Source organism: Choloepus didactylus, chromosome 2 (genome assembly GCF_015220235.1).
Source record: "Choloepus didactylus isolate mChoDid1 chromosome 2, mChoDid1.pri, whole genome shotgun sequence".
Lineage (NCBI taxonomy): Eukaryota > Metazoa > Chordata > Mammalia > Pilosa > Megalonychidae > Choloepus > Choloepus didactylus.
In genome coordinates, this window is record NC_051308.1 from 188,305,688 (window position 1) to 188,321,132 (window position 15,445).

At 41.3% G+C, this 15,445-nt stretch overlaps 1 protein-coding gene across 1 annotated transcript in view; it reads left to right on the plus strand.

Moving 5' to 3' along the window:
• OMA1 (OMA1 zinc metallopeptidase) overlaps window positions 1-15,445 on the plus strand; it is a 361,372-nt gene that overhangs the window by 242,426 nt on the left and 103,501 nt on the right. The window contains exons 12-13 of the transcript XR_005215353.1: window positions 128-219; window positions 3,116-3,174. The gene's annotated coding sequence lies outside the window, so the exon portion shown is untranslated. The remainder of the gene's footprint in view (window positions 1-127; window positions 220-3,115; window positions 3,175-15,445) is intronic.

Below are 15,445 nucleotides of genomic sequence, written 5' to 3' on the forward strand. Positions count from 1 at the left end.
TCCTTTAGATTTTGTAAAGCAGTTTCACTACCTTTTCTTTCTTTCTTTCTTTTTTTTTTTTTTTTTTACCTTGGTCCTCAGCTTGGTCTTGGAGTTGGGACAATGTGATGGTATTTCCATTTCACAGATGATGAAGTTGAGGCTCTGAAGTAGTAAAATTGTGCAGCAGTGGTGGAGCTAGAACTGGAAGCCCGTGGTCCCTTCACTCCTGTACAGCAGGTAAGGGAAAATGCTCTAGAGTCAGCTTACCTACATTTACTATCCCACCTCCCCATTTACTAGCTTGTTTGCTTGAGCAAGTTACTCAGCCTCTCTGTGCCTCAGTTTCCTCATCTGCAAAATGAGGAGAATGTCTCTGCCATATAGCACGTATCTTATAGGGTGGTTGGAAGGCTTAAACGAGGCAATGCATGTAATGCTTAGCATCTGCCTAAAGCATGGTCATTGCTCCCTAACTGTTGGCTGTTATTTTTCACCACCTGCAGAGAGCTGGGGGTGCAGCACAGTGGGTACGGAAATGCCTCTTACAACTGTGTCCCTTGGGCAAGCCATGGAGCTTCCTGCGGGACACTGTTATCGAGTTCTGACTTGGCGGGCCTGGGCCAGGGGAACTGATCAGCCCCTAGGAAAGGTAGTGGGGCACGGGTGGTAGCGCCCTCCACGGCCCCCCGGGCCTGAGAAAGTGGAGCCGAATGCAGGCCCCATTTCCTCACCCCAAAGTACAACCGTTGGGGAGGGCTTGCCGGAGAAAACCCCCCCCCCATGCATTACCCGCACCCTCCACCCTCTTCGTTACCGGAGCAACTCCCGCCCCTTTTCAATCAACCTCTGCGCCCTCTCAGAACCAATCCAAGCCTTTAACCCCTACAGCTACCCCGCCCTCTAAACCGCCCGATATAAGCTTGTACTCTCCCCTAATAAACTCTCTTGGCTTCTTCACCCTCAAAGAAACGTGTCCCGCCTGTTCCTTCTCGCCGCCCTCCACACCTTGCACGCCTCCGCCGGGGACCGGGCCCAGTCCCCCGCCTCGCCCTCGCCTCCGGGAAAGAGCCCCTGCCGCCGGTACCCTCCGAGCAATCCCGAGAGCCTAGGATTTAGCAACCGGCCGCCACCCCCCCCCCCCCAGACGAGTCAACTGCGACCGCAGCTTCCCTTCCTTGTGTAAAGTGGAGATGGCAATGCCTATCTTGGGAAGATTAGAACATATATCCATATCTATTTCTATATCATCTATATCCATACCTATACACATGAACATATACACATATACATACATATAGGTATATATAAAGTGCTTGCAGCAGCAACAATAGCAAGGAGGTTGGAAACAGCCTGGGGTGCTGAGGTGTGTCTTGAGGAGGGGCAGGAATTAAGAGGGGAGAGGTAGGTAGCAAAGGCGGAATCATGCAGGACCTTTTTTTGCCAGCTGAGGAGTTTGAACCCCCTCCCATCAGCTTCCTGCCCTTCCTCGTTTCCTTTCCTTCCTTTCATCTTTTTCTCTTTTTGCATTTGTCTCTCCTGTCACCTGCATTTTTTCCTCTCCTTGCTGCTTTGTTTCTGCCTGTCTCTTGTCTCTGTCCTACTGTGGTTCTGTCTCTCCACTTTCTCTCTCCCTCTCTCTCTCTCTCTCTCTCTCTCAGCATGTCTCCTCAATCCTTGTCTTTGTCCCCCTCCTTCTCACTACCTCGTTTTCTTTCTCTCCTTTCCCTCCCCCCACCCCCTCTCCTGCCTCTAGGAAGAGGGCAGAAGTCACTGGGTAGGATTGGATGTCATTAAACGCAAAAAAGGAGAAAGGACTCCTTTTCTCCTGCTTGCCCCTGGGGAATGTCTAACAATGAGAGACGCTTTGGTGGGTAATCGATAGGAACAAGATGCAGCGAGACATCTTTGTTGGGCGGCCTGTAGCTGACAGTTCCGTCTGACCAGAGCCCCTGGGAATGGCTGGCCTCTTGACCAGGCTCAAACAAGAGTGTATCACAGCAGAGCGGACTTGAAGTGTGAGCCCAGCACATCCTGACCCTGGGGCACCTCATTTCCATCACCTCCCTTTCCCTCCCTCCCCTCCCCTCCTCCCCCGGTAACTGCTTCATGAATATCATGAATAGAGACACCGTGATGGACAGGCCAGAGACTGTAGCCAGCACATTGTGGGGCTGGCTAAGAACTGGGCTCTAGAGTGCATGAAGAATCTCAGTCTTTCTCAGCCCCAGTTTCCTCATGTATATAGACTAGGGAGACTAATTAATACCTACGATCCATTCTAGGCAAGACAGCTGGTTTTCTTTTGAAACAGCAAATAAGATCCATGCCTTTCCCACTTAAACCTCCAAGGTGTAGATCATGTCTGCCTTATTTGCTGCTGAATACCCAGCACCCGGTGTTGAACCAAGCACACAGGAGGTGCTTAATAAGTGTGCGTGGTATCATGTACAATAGATGCTTCGTAAGTGTCTGTCAAATGAAAGGAACTACCTGCTTCTAGACCTGTCGGCTTCTCCCTCCTCTGACTTCCCAAAACTTAAGCTCCTGGTTGAACTCCAGATCTTTGTCTTTCCTGGCTAGCCATATCCTCTTTCCTTTATGGATTTTTTTTTTTTGTGGTTGTTGTTATTTGTTGTTTTTTACTTTCCTTTTCCTGCTTGTGGCTATCTATTTTATAAGGTTGAAGAGAAAAGACAGTGAGTCACACAGGCAGGAATTCAGAACCCTGGCCTCTTGGACATAAGAAAATCAGCATAAAAAGTGCCCATAACAGTAGAATGGAAAGTTAAAGAAGGGACTTTGGAGATCACGTCTTCCTCTTCTCTTCTATATGTAGAAGAAGAAATTGTACCCAGAGGAAAAGAACGACTTGCCCAAACATGTTCCTGTGTCAGAGATGGGCTAGAATCAGGCCTCAGTTCCTAACTTAGGACGGTTGATCCTATCTTATGTGAAGAGCGTCAAGATGTGAGTGATGAACCTCTGGAAGTTTTGGCTGCCGCAGTCCCCAAATCAGACAGTGGTGGAAAGATCATTAAAAGAATTTCCCAGGGCCACTAACTGTAGCAAAAACTCTTTTTATGGAGGAAGGAGATATTAGAGCAGGAATTCATAAGAGATCATTTTTTTCTAGGCAAAAAATGGCATTCCAGAGGGGAGGAAGAATGTGAGCAGAAGCCAAGAGTGTACAAGGTATGGGGTGCGTTAGGCAATGGTGGGAAATTTGGTGTGGTTGGAGAACTGAGGGCATGAAATCGGTAGTGGTGAGGGGTGAGGGGTGATGGTGGGTGAGCTGGAGAGGTGGATGGGGCCTGGGGACATGGTGACCCTGTGTGTAGAAACCTGTTTGTATGTTAGAAAACTTGCTCTAGAATCGAGAGAGGATGGACCAGAGGAATTGACACTAGAATGAGGGAGGCCAGTTAGGAGAAACTAGCAAGGATTCAGATGACAGATTAGAAAGACCTGAACTAGGACAGGCAAGAACAAGAAGAGAGGGCAGAACTTCGTGTATAGAGATGTTAGAGACTTTGGGGTACCTGACTGCATGTGGGGGGAGAAAATATATAGTCAGTCAGATGGTCGTGCCTGACTTCCGCAGCTCCTCCCCACCCTTGTATTGGGCCACTGACCCGCCATAAAAGAGTCCCTCTCCCTGTCTATTTGCTGTGTTACAAATTACCCCAAACAAATTACCCAAACCAATGGCTTAAAGCAACACTAACCACAGGAAACATTTATTATCTCTCACAGTTTCTGTGGGTCAGGAATTCGGATTTGGTTTTGCTGGGTGGTTCTGGTCTCATGAGGTTGCATGTCAGCTGGGGCTCCAGTCATGAGAAGGCTTGGTGTTGAACCAAGCACACAGGAGGTGCTTAATAAGTGTGCGTGGTGTCATGTACAATAGATGCTTCGTAAGTGTCTGTCAAATGAAATGACTGGAGCTGACAGATCTGCTTTCAACATGGCTTGCTCACATGACTAGTTGGTGCTGATTGTTGGCAAGAGGCCTCAGTCTTCTACCATGTGGACCTCTCCATAAGACTGCCAGAATGTTCTCATGATTTGGTTCTCATGATTTGCTAAGAGAGCCAGGCAGAAGTACAGTGTTTTCTACATCCTAGTCTGAGAAGTCAGATACCAGCACTTCTGACCTATTCTATCGGTTACACAGACCAACCCTGATGCAGTGTGGGAGGGGACTACACAGGAGAGTAGATACCAGGAGACAAGGTCTTTAGGGCCCTCTTAGGGGCTGACTACCACTCACTGTGTGCTAGGGCCTTCTGCCTTCACCCCTTTGAAGTTCGCCTTCTTGATTTTCCTGATCTGGATTGCATACCCTTCTCTAGAACCTCTCTGCCTGGCCCCATCTGGATGAGATTCTTCATACTTCCTCTCCTGGTTCCCCATCTAAGCTCACTGGGGGATGAAGCCTTAGGGTCCCAGAGCAGTCTTCCCAACTAAACACAGCCTGCTTGCAGGATCTCAGCTTCGGTCTCACCACTTACCTGTGGGTGGAGCCCAGACCCTTTCATATTTCCCATCTGCAAATGGTCTTTGCATTTTAAAGTTTCTATGGGGTCACAGAGGGGTAACAAAACAATAGATCAGAAGAGATGAGGGTTCTGCAATATCTCAAACATCATCCTTGGTCTCTATTTCTGTACACCCTTATCCGTTGACAAGTACAAGTTCCACTGATCCCCATTCTCGATTTTATTCTTAAGAATGGAACTCACCAAACCTCCCCCATCCTCCTAATTACAGTCTAATGATGGGGCCATTCCGATGCTTGTCCATTTGAGGCAAACAGGCCTTCTCACTCTTAAAGAACCATCTGCAAAGAATTGCTTCTTGTCTGACTCATGACTACTGCTACTTTCAATTTCAGCTAGATGTCACAGATGTTCCATAACTCCTCCCATTCTCGGTAATGTGCACCTATTTTTTTGCTCCCTCTGTATGCTGTACATTTCTTTTCTTTGTATTTCCCATATTTTAAAAATCAAATTTATTGACAAAATTTACGTACAATAAAAGTCACCAGTTTTATGTGTACAATTCAATGAATTTTGTCAAGTATATACAATAATGTATATACAACAATTAAGATATAGAATGTTTTCATTTATTCCCCGAATAACCTCATACTTCTTTACAGGAAATTACCTACCCATAGCCAGCTCCAGGTAACTACTGATTTGATTTTGGCTGCTCTAGTTTTGTCTTTTCTAGAAGTTCATACAATTAGAATCATACAGTAGGTAGTCTTTTGTATCTGGTTGCTTTCACTTAGCATGATGTTTTTGTGATTCATCAATATTGTTACATGTATCAGTATTTCCTTCCTTTTATTGTGTTAAAATGGTTATCCAATTGTTTCCATGCCATTTAATTAAAAGATTATTCTTTCCACCTTTGTATGGATACTGCACAATTTGTATAAACATTCTTCAGATGATGGGCATTTGGATCATTTCCAGTTTTGAGCTATTATGAATAAAGCTGCTATGAACATTCATGTGCAGGTCTTTGTGTGAACATATGTAGTCGTTTCTCTTGAGTAAATGCTTAGGACTAGGATTGCTTGGTCATAGGGTAAGTGTATATTTAACTTTATAAGAAAATGCCGAACAGTTTTCCAAGGTACTGTACCATTTTCTATTAGCACTAGCAATGCATGGGAGTTCCAGTTGTCCACATCTGTGCTAAAACTTAGTATTGCCAATCTTTTTATTTTTAACCATTCTAGTGTGCAGTGATATCTCATTGTGATTTTAATTTGCATTCCTTTATCGACTAATGATTTTGAGCATCTTTTTTTGGTGAATTATCTATTCAAATCTTTTGCCATTTTTATCATGTTGTGTGCTTATTGATGAATATCTTTATAATAAATATATTTTGAAAATATTTTCTCCCAATCTAGGCTTGCCTTTTCATTTGCTTTTGGAATCTTTTGAGGAGAAAAAGGATTTTTTGTTTTTTGTTTTTAATTTGAATGAAATCCAACTTATCAAATTTTTTCTTGTGTGATTTGTTCTTTGCCTAACCCAAAATCATAAAGGTTTTATAGAAGTTTTATACTTTTAGTTCTAACATGTAGTTCTATGATTGATTTCAAGTTAATTTTTTATACCACATAGGAAAGGGGTGAGATTCATTATTTTCCTTATGGGTATCTAATTGTTTCAGCATCATTTGTTGAAAAAATTATCCTTTGCCACATTGAATTACCTTGACATTTTTGTTGAAAATCAATTGACCATATATTTGTGGGTCTATTTTCTGGACTCTCTCTTGTGATTCAAATTGTTTTGGATATTCAAGATCCTTTGCATTTCCATATAAATTTTAGAATCAGGTTGTCAGTTTCTACAAAACTTGAGATTTCATTAGGAACTGACATCTTAACAAAATTGAGTCTTCTAATCTGTGAACATGATATAGCGCTCAATTTATTTAAATCTTTAATTTCTCTCAGAAATATTTTGAAGGTGTTAGAATACAAATTTTGCACATATTTGGTTAAACTGATATCTAAATATTTAATATTTTTATGCAATTGCAAATGGTATTCTATTTTTAATTTCAATTTACAGTTTATTGCTGGTATACAGAATATTGGCACATTGAGTTGTATTTTGTGACCTTTCTAAACTTACCTATTAGTTTTAGCACTTGTTGGTAAATTCCTCTGGATTTTCTACATGGGTATTCATATTGTATGTGAATAAAGAAAATTTTGCTTATTCCTTTTCAATTTGTATGCGTTTTGATTGTTTCTTTTTCTTTTTTGCCTTATTGCATTGACTAGGACCTCAAGTATAATACTGAATAGAAGTGATGAGATCAGACATCCATGTATTATCCATGGTTTTAGGTAGAAAGTATTAATGCTTTCATTATTTAGAATGATGTTACGTGTAGATTTTTTTGTAGGTAACCATTATCAGTTTCCGTAAGAGTTTACTCTTTTCAAATTTACTGAGACTCATTTTATTGCTTAGCATATAGTCTATCTTGGTAAACATCCCACTTCTCTGAAAGTACCTTATAACTGTTTCATTTCTCTGAAAGTGTCTTTATTTCACCCAAATTTTGGAAGGATGGTTTTGTAGAATATAGAATAATGGGTTGATAGTTTTTTCTTTCAGCATTATTACGTTTCTTCTGCTTTCCACTGATTTGGATGCGGGTGAGAATTCAGCCATCACTCACTTCTTTGTTCCTCTTCTGGGATGGGGTGAGGTTTTTCTCTTCACCTTTGTTTTTCAGCTGTTTGACTATTTGCCAAGTTGAGGTTTCTTTGCATTATTCCTCTTTGGGGTTTATTGAACTTACTGAGTTTGTAGGTGGATATTTTTCTCCAAATTTGTGAAAATTTCAACCATTATTTCTTTAAATGTTTTTCTGCCCTTTTCTCTTCCTCCCTCCCACCCTCCTACTTCTATATATATGTTACATCACTTGGTGTTTTCCTGAGTCACTGAGACGCTGTTCATTTTTTTTTCTAATCTCTGTTCTCTGTGTTCTTCAGATGGGATAATTTTTATTTACTGGTCTTTATGTTGACTGATATTATCTCTGAAAGTATCCAGTATAATCACTCAGATTTTTTAAATTGTGATATGGAAATTTTCAGTTCTTTTATATCCGTTTTGTTCATTTTTACTGTTTCCATTTCTTTGCTGAGATTTCCTATATGTTCATGCATTATGTTTATCTGTTTCTTTAGGTCCTTGAAAATTAAGGTCCTAAAAATAGCTGTTTTAAAGTCCTTGCCTGAGATATTCAACATCTGGGTCATCTTTTGGTGTTTGGCCATTTTTTTTTTTAAATAATGGGTAATATTTTCCTCCTTCATTTGTCTATTAATTTTTTAATTTAATGCTGGACTTTGAATGAATACTGTAAAATATTGGCTATAGGGAGTCTGAATTATGTTGTTTCCCTTCAAAGGATATTGGATTTTGCCTGGCAAGCAGCTACACTTCTTTTGGGAAATTTTGATCCTTTCAGGCTTGGTTTTATTTTTAGTTTGGGTGGGCTGTTTTGATTTTTCCTGACCCTTACCTCTAAGGTGTGGCCTTTGTGAGTTCTCAACCGAATGCCCAGAGGACTCTGTGAGGTGTTTCCCCTCTGACTGAGTTGCAACTCCAAAATCTCCTGGCACTCTGAGATCTCTAGCATCTTCATTCAGCTCTTAGCACCACAGAAGCTGCTCTCTGCAAGGTCTTACAGGTTATTTCCCTCTGCATAAGAAGCCATCCTCAACCATGAATCCTTGGGGAATCCTCACACAGACATATGCACAGCTTCCTCCTCTCTATTATTCTGATCTACAAATTCCAGTTACTTAGCAGCTGAAAGATCTCATCTCTGCCTCATCAGCTCAGCAAGACTTCTGGACTTTGCTTTGTCTCCATTTCCTTTACCACGGTCCAGAAAGTACACCAAGGCAAAAAGCCAGGGTGAATATGAGGCTCAGCTGGTAGATACCTCTTTTTAAAAAAGCTAAAGTCCTATACTTCCTCTTGTCTAATGCCTGAAAAGAGATGCCTCCTGAGTTTTTTTCCAGTTTTTATAGTTGTTTATAGTGGGAGGGGAAGTCTAATACCATCTCTTTCACTCTTTCATTATGGTCATTCCTGAGGTTTGATTATTATTCCTCTGAGCCTCAGTTATTTCATCTGTAAAATGATGTTAAATGTGTCTACTTTTTAGAGTTTGTGAGGACTCAGTAGGATAAGGCATGCAAAACAGCATACTACCTAGAACTTAATAAGAGCTTAAAAATTATCAGTTGATTGTTATTATTTGATTTTTATTCATTCCATCTGCTTATTCAAATAATAGTCTTCTTGGAGCGTCACCTCATAATATCTGAAGCTGGTAGCTGGAAATAGCTGTCTGGAGCTCACAGAAGCAGTCCGGGCTAGACATAAAGATTTGAAAGTAATTAACATGTAGATATTATTTGAAGTCCCGGGATTGGGCAAGCTTACTATGTGAGTGTGTATATAGTAAGATGGCCACAGCTGGAACTCTGATCAATATCAACGTTTAAAGGATGGGCAAAAGAAGAGACGATCATGGAGGATAATAAGATAGTATAGCAAGAGAGGTAGGAAGAAAGCCAGGAGAAAATAAGTCATAGAAGCTGTTATGGAATGAATTGTGTCCCCCCAAAAGACATGTTCAAGTCCCAATCCATGGTCCTGTAAAGTGAATATATTTGCAGATGGCATCTTTGAAGTTATTATTACAGGCATACCTCATTCCATTGTGCTTTGCTTTATTGAACTTCACAGATATTGTGGTTTTTTACAAATTGAAGATTTGTGACAACCTTGCATTGAACAAGTCTTTCAGCACCATTTTTCCAACAGCATGTGTTCACTTCATGTTTCTGTGCCACATTTTGGTAATTCTCACAGTATTTCAAACTTTTTCATTATTATTCTATCTGTTATTGTGTTCTGTGATCAGTGATCTTGATGTTACTATTGTAATTGTTTTCAGGTGCCATGTACTGTGCCCATATAAGATGGTGATCTTACTTGATAACTGTTGTGTGTGTTTTGACTGCTCCACCAGCCAGTCGTTCCCCCATCTCTCTCCCTCTCCTTGGGCCTCCCTAGTCCCTGAGATACAACAATATTGAAATTAGGCCAATTAGTAACCCTACAATGGCTTCTAAGTGGTTCAGGTGAAAGGAAAATTTGCACAAACCGTCTCTTTAAATCAAAAGCTAGAAATGGTTAAGCTTTGTGAGGAAGGCATGTTGAAAGCTATGATGAGCTGAGAGCTAGGCCTCCTGCACCAAACAGTTAGCCAAGTTGTGAATGCAAAGGAAGAGTTCTTGAAGGAAATTAAAAGTGCTACTCACACAAATGATAAGAAAGCAAAACAGTCTTATTGCTGATATGGAGAAAATTTTAGTGGTCTGGTTAGAAGATCAAACCAGCTACAATAACCTTAAGTCAAGCCTAATTCAGAGCAAGGTCCTAATTCACTTCAATTCTGTGAAGGCTGAGAGAGGTGATGAAGCTACAGAAGAAAATGTGACACTATCATAGGTTGGTTCATGTGGTTTAAGGAAAGAAGCTGTCTCTATAACATAGAAGTGGAAGATGGAGCAGTATGTGTTGATGTAGAAGCTGCAGCAAGTTATCCAGGAGACCTAGCTAAGACCATTGATGAAAGTGGCTACTCTAAACAACATATTATCAATGTAGATGAAACAGCTTTATATTGGAAGAAGATGCCGTCTAGGACTTTCATAGCTAGAGAATAGAAGATAATGCCTGGCTTCAAAGCTTCAAAGGACAGGCTGACTCTCTTATTAGGAGCTAATGCTGCTGGTTGCTTGCAGTGGAAGCCCATGCTCATTTACTATTCTGAAAATCCAAGGAACCTTAAGAATTATGCTAAATCTACTCTGCCTGGGGTCCATAAATGGAACAACAAAGCCTGGATGATAATACCTCTATTTACAACATGGCATGCTTAATACTTTAAGACCACTGTTGAGACCTACTGTACAGAAAAAAAAGATGCCTTTTAAAATATTACTGTTCACTGGCAATTCACCTGGTCTCCCAAGAGCTCTGATGGAGATGTACAAAGAGATTAATGTTGTTTTCATGCCTGCTCATATAGCATCCATTCTGCAGCCCATGGATCAAGGAATAATTTCAACTTTAAACTCATATTATTTAAGAAATGTGTTTCATAAGGCTATAGGCACATAGACTGTGATTCCTCTGATGGATCTGGGCAAAGTTAATTGAAAACTTTCTGGAAATGATTCACCACTCTAATCGCCATTCAGGACATTTGTGATTCATGGGAGGAGATAAAAAGAGCAACTTTAACAGGAATTTCAAAGAAATTGATTCAACCCTCCTGGATGACTTTGAGGGGTTCAAGACTTTAGAGGAGAAAGTCACTGCATATGACTTGGAAATAACAAGAGAATTAGAATTAGAAGTGGAGCCTAAAGAGGTGACTGAATTGCTGCAATTTCATGGTAAAACGAATGGATGAGGAGTTACTTCTTATGGATGAGCAAAGAAAGTGGTTTTTTGAAGTGGAAAGTATGGCTGATGAAGATGCTATGAACATTATTGAAATGACATAAAGGATTTAGAATATTATAAAAATTTAGTTGAGAAAGCAGCAGTGGAGAGGTGGGGATGGAAAGCCCAATTACAGGGGATTAAGAGGCAAGCAGGTGGTCAGGTTTTAGATGCAGCAGGTGTATATTCCATTCCCCCCACCCCAAATCTTGTTATAAACGTGAAGGAGAGAAGAGGAGGTAGTAGTTTTCTTTTAAAGGTAGCAGCTTTCTTTTTCTAATATGGGAGAAACTGAAGTATGTCCTTAAATAGATGGGAGAAAAACAATGGAGAGTGAATGCTTGAAAGGACAGAAAAGAAGGGGATAATTGAGAGTGTTGGTTCCTGAGGTGGCAGGAAGGGTTGGCACCCAGATCCTAGGTACAGGGATCAGCCTAGGGTAGGAGAGTGTGGTAGCTTTATACTTTGTTAATCTGGCTAGCTGGAACAGTGTTTTCCTTTATAATTCTGAGTTATCATTTGTCAAAAGAGAAGTTGCATGAGACTTGGAAGGTGAAATTGAAGCAATAGTCCTTATTCTCTGAAGATCATGTGGTTAAATGCAGTGAGGGGTGTATGCAGAGATGCAGTCAGACTCCAACTTGTCTTCACTCTCTTTGGTGGTAAAGATAGATGCATAAATACCCAAAAATTTCCAGCTTATCTTCACTATCTTCCACTCTGCGCTTAGCTCTTATTTGTGCATGCCTGCCCTCCTAACCAACATCTACCCTAGGCCCACAGCCAGATGCAGCAGCAACAGTCTCCCAAAGACTTCTCCATCAACTCTCCTTTGCAGCGGGACAAGCCCAGCTACCCATATTCCTTTGCAAGCTCCAACTTGCCTACCCATCCCAGTATTTCAGGAGGGCTGGTTAGTGACTTTTATTTGATCCTTCAGCTCCCCCTGTTGGGATTTTAGTTCTCCAGTTTCACCCTCTATCACATAATGTGTTATTCTTGCAATAAATCCTTTATTCCATAATACTCATTGTTTTGGCTTCCCTGATTGAACACTGACTAATATGGGTTGTGCTCTTACTCAGAATTGGGAGAAGCATGTAAAGGTGGGTGCAGAAAGGAGGAAGGGGGTGATTGTCGGTGGAGTATAGGCCGCATGTCTTGAGGTCATATGAAGACCTCAACTACAGACAGAGACTGGGGTTAGGATAGGATAAGGGGCTTGAAACTGTTAGAAAAGTTCTAGAAAATATGCTATAATATGTAGAATTAAGAATTAAGTAGAATTAAGAGAATCTTTTGTTGGACAAGTGAAGGTAGCCTGAAGGAGTGATAAGTAGGAGGCCTAGATTCAAGTTCTGATTTTACCTCTCATTCACTCTGTGGCTTTGGATAAGTCACATATTTTCCTTTCTGTGAAGTCATTTGCCTATTTGTTTCCCCCTCCTCTTCTCTGCTCTGTATTTTAGGAAACTACATTTCTCAGACTCCCATTCCATCTGGCTTCCAAATAGATCTGGTCAGTGCATGATACACAGAAGGCTGGAGGAGGGAGAACAGAGAAAGCCAGACTATCTGCTCCACCCACAGTCCCATGGCATCTTCTCCAAGACTCTCATTCTCTCTGAACAGCTTCTTCTGCAGCACTCCCAGCTTCTACCTGGTAGGTCCTTTCATGGTGCTTGCTCTAGCCAAAAGGCCTAGAAGTTGTATCAATTTCCTGCTGTTTCTACCCTGGGCTACCACTTTAGCTCTTCCATCGCCTGTGAAATGAGGTCCCTGTATGAAATTCCCTCTGTTTGAAATACTAGAGTGGATTTTGTTTTCCTGACTGATATTTATACAGTGGGATTGATATTACGTACCTCCCAGATTTATTGTGAGATGATGGATCTATCATAGTGGCATTGGTAGAGTAACATTATGGGGAAAAGGAAGGAAAGAGATCAGTGCAAGTAAAAGCTGCTTGATGCACTTAGGCCACCTCCCTGGGATAACCACCAGGGGTGAATCCCACTACATGCCAGACATTTCATTTGTTATGCATTATTCTCACTATCCACGTAGCCCTGGATGACTGACTTTAACCTCTCTATGCCTCAGTTTCCCCATCTAAAAAATGGAGACAGCAGAAATGCCTACGTTATAGGACTGTTGGGAGAATGGAATGAAGAGCTGCATGTAAAGAGCCTGGTACACACTGACTACGCTGTGTTAGCAATGATTATCATACATTTTAGCTGTCATGATTCCTTTTTTAAATTATTTCACAAAAAAAACTTGGGGAAATTGAGAAAATCAGTGAGGTTATATGACTTTCTTAGTGTCAGAGACAATACATTATAAGATTTGATCCCATGACCCCCTGACTCAAAAACTGTGCTCTTTCCATGTCTCCACTTGGCAATGTAGGGAAGGCCCAGTTGGACAGACACAGTTTCCAGCAGCAGTGCTGGCTGCATCGAGCAGCTCTTGGCTTCTTTGTGCTCTCTCCCTTCCCCTACTATTGCATCTATATTTAAACTCCAAAGATACCTAGTGCAGGTCCCTAAGAGTACAATGGACTTGATCCTGGTAATATATCCCTCTGAGAGGCCTTGGCTAGTGTCTTACTGATGAGAGCAGCCACTGGCCAGAGTGTTGTCCCTGCCGGGGCAATTTCCCTTCAGGTCTGCCTCGAGGAGCTGCATGCATTCTAGAGCTTTCATTTCCAACAGGCAGTACTCAGCTCAGCTATCTCTTCCCCTACCCCTTTCTCAGCCCAAAATACATTGAGCTGTGTTGGAAAGAAAGTGTATTTTCAGCCCTGCTGGGGTCCTTAGGGAAATGGCTACCATGGAGAAGAACCGGGGAGCTGCACAGGACTTTTAATCCCTCCCCTGGTGCCTGGCCCATGGCCTTTCCAGTGCTGCTATCTGGCAGGCAGCCACCGCCTCACAAACTCAGTGGTCAGGTTGGCTTCAAGGCTGGCGTTGACCTAAACAACCTCCTCCATGGTTCTTTGCAGATCAATGACTCTGTATATTTGGAATTCAATTTATAACTGTAAGCAACTCCTTCCTTCCCCTGCCAGCATTGGGCTTACAACTTTACCAGCCAGAGTGGATAATATGAATAATAATAATAATAATGAGCTTGTGCAGGCTGAGCATGCTCACATCTGTTATCTCATTTAAGCCTGTTTTTTCTTAATGTGAAACTAGTAAAACTTATTGATTTTAACACATTTTTAAAAATAGCTTCATTGAGCTATAATTCACATACCATGCAATTCTCTCATTTGAAGTATACAGTTTAATGGCTTTGGGTATATCCTCAGATATGTGCAACCATCACCACAATCAATTTTAGAATATTTTCATCACCTCAAAAAGAAACCCTATACCCCTTAGCTTTTTCCCCTATTCCCTAGATCCTACCCCACCCCCAGCCCTATGCAACCACTAATCTATATCCTGTCTCTATGGATTTACCTATTCTGGCCTTTCGTATGGATGGAATCATATAGTATGTGGTCTTTTGTGAGTGGTTTTTTTCCCTTAGTATAATATTTTCAAGGTTATTTGGGCCGTTTGACAACTTCTGTGGGGTATGTGTACCACATGAGAAGGAAATTGAGCCTTGGAGTGATGAATTCATCCATCCCATGCTATATAAGTAGACAGTATTGAAGCCAGGATTCAAACCTAGAAAAGTCTGGCTCCAGAGTCAGAACTCTTAATCCTATACAACACTGCCTCTGAAGTGGTCAGTGCTAATTTCGGCACTAAAGTTACGGCCTATTGGCTTAAATAGCTAATTTTTACTGTTTTATAGTACTGCACCAAAATAAGGTTTGACCAAATAAGCAGAAAGCATGTTTGCTTTAAGGACTCTTCACCCTCAGCTCAGATCAGAACTTTGCGTTACACTCAAAACATTTGTTCAGTGCTTATATGTATCACGTCTTTTTCACCTAGAACTCATTGTGAAATGGATCTTACTATCATAATTTTATACTTAAGATCCTGTTTAAGATTACACAGCTAGTAAATGGCAGTTACAGAATCCAGATTTGGGATTCTGCAGGTCTAAAGATTACTTTAAAAGTATCTGTCTCTTCCTACTGACTCATACTGCAGCTTGTTCTTTAATGACTCCGAAAGTAAAAATTGTAGTAAAGAGCCTGAGAATGATTTTTAACACTTATCTTGCTCTGATTAACACCCGCCATCAATTTAGATGGTATTTGGCGGCATGCAATAGAAACCTGACCACAGTAGATTAACCAATTAGAGGTTTATTTTTCCTAATGCCCAGGGAGTCAGGCAGCAGCTAGCACAACTGCTGGAACAAGTACACAAAAACCCAGGCTCCATCTAGCTTCCTGCTCTGAC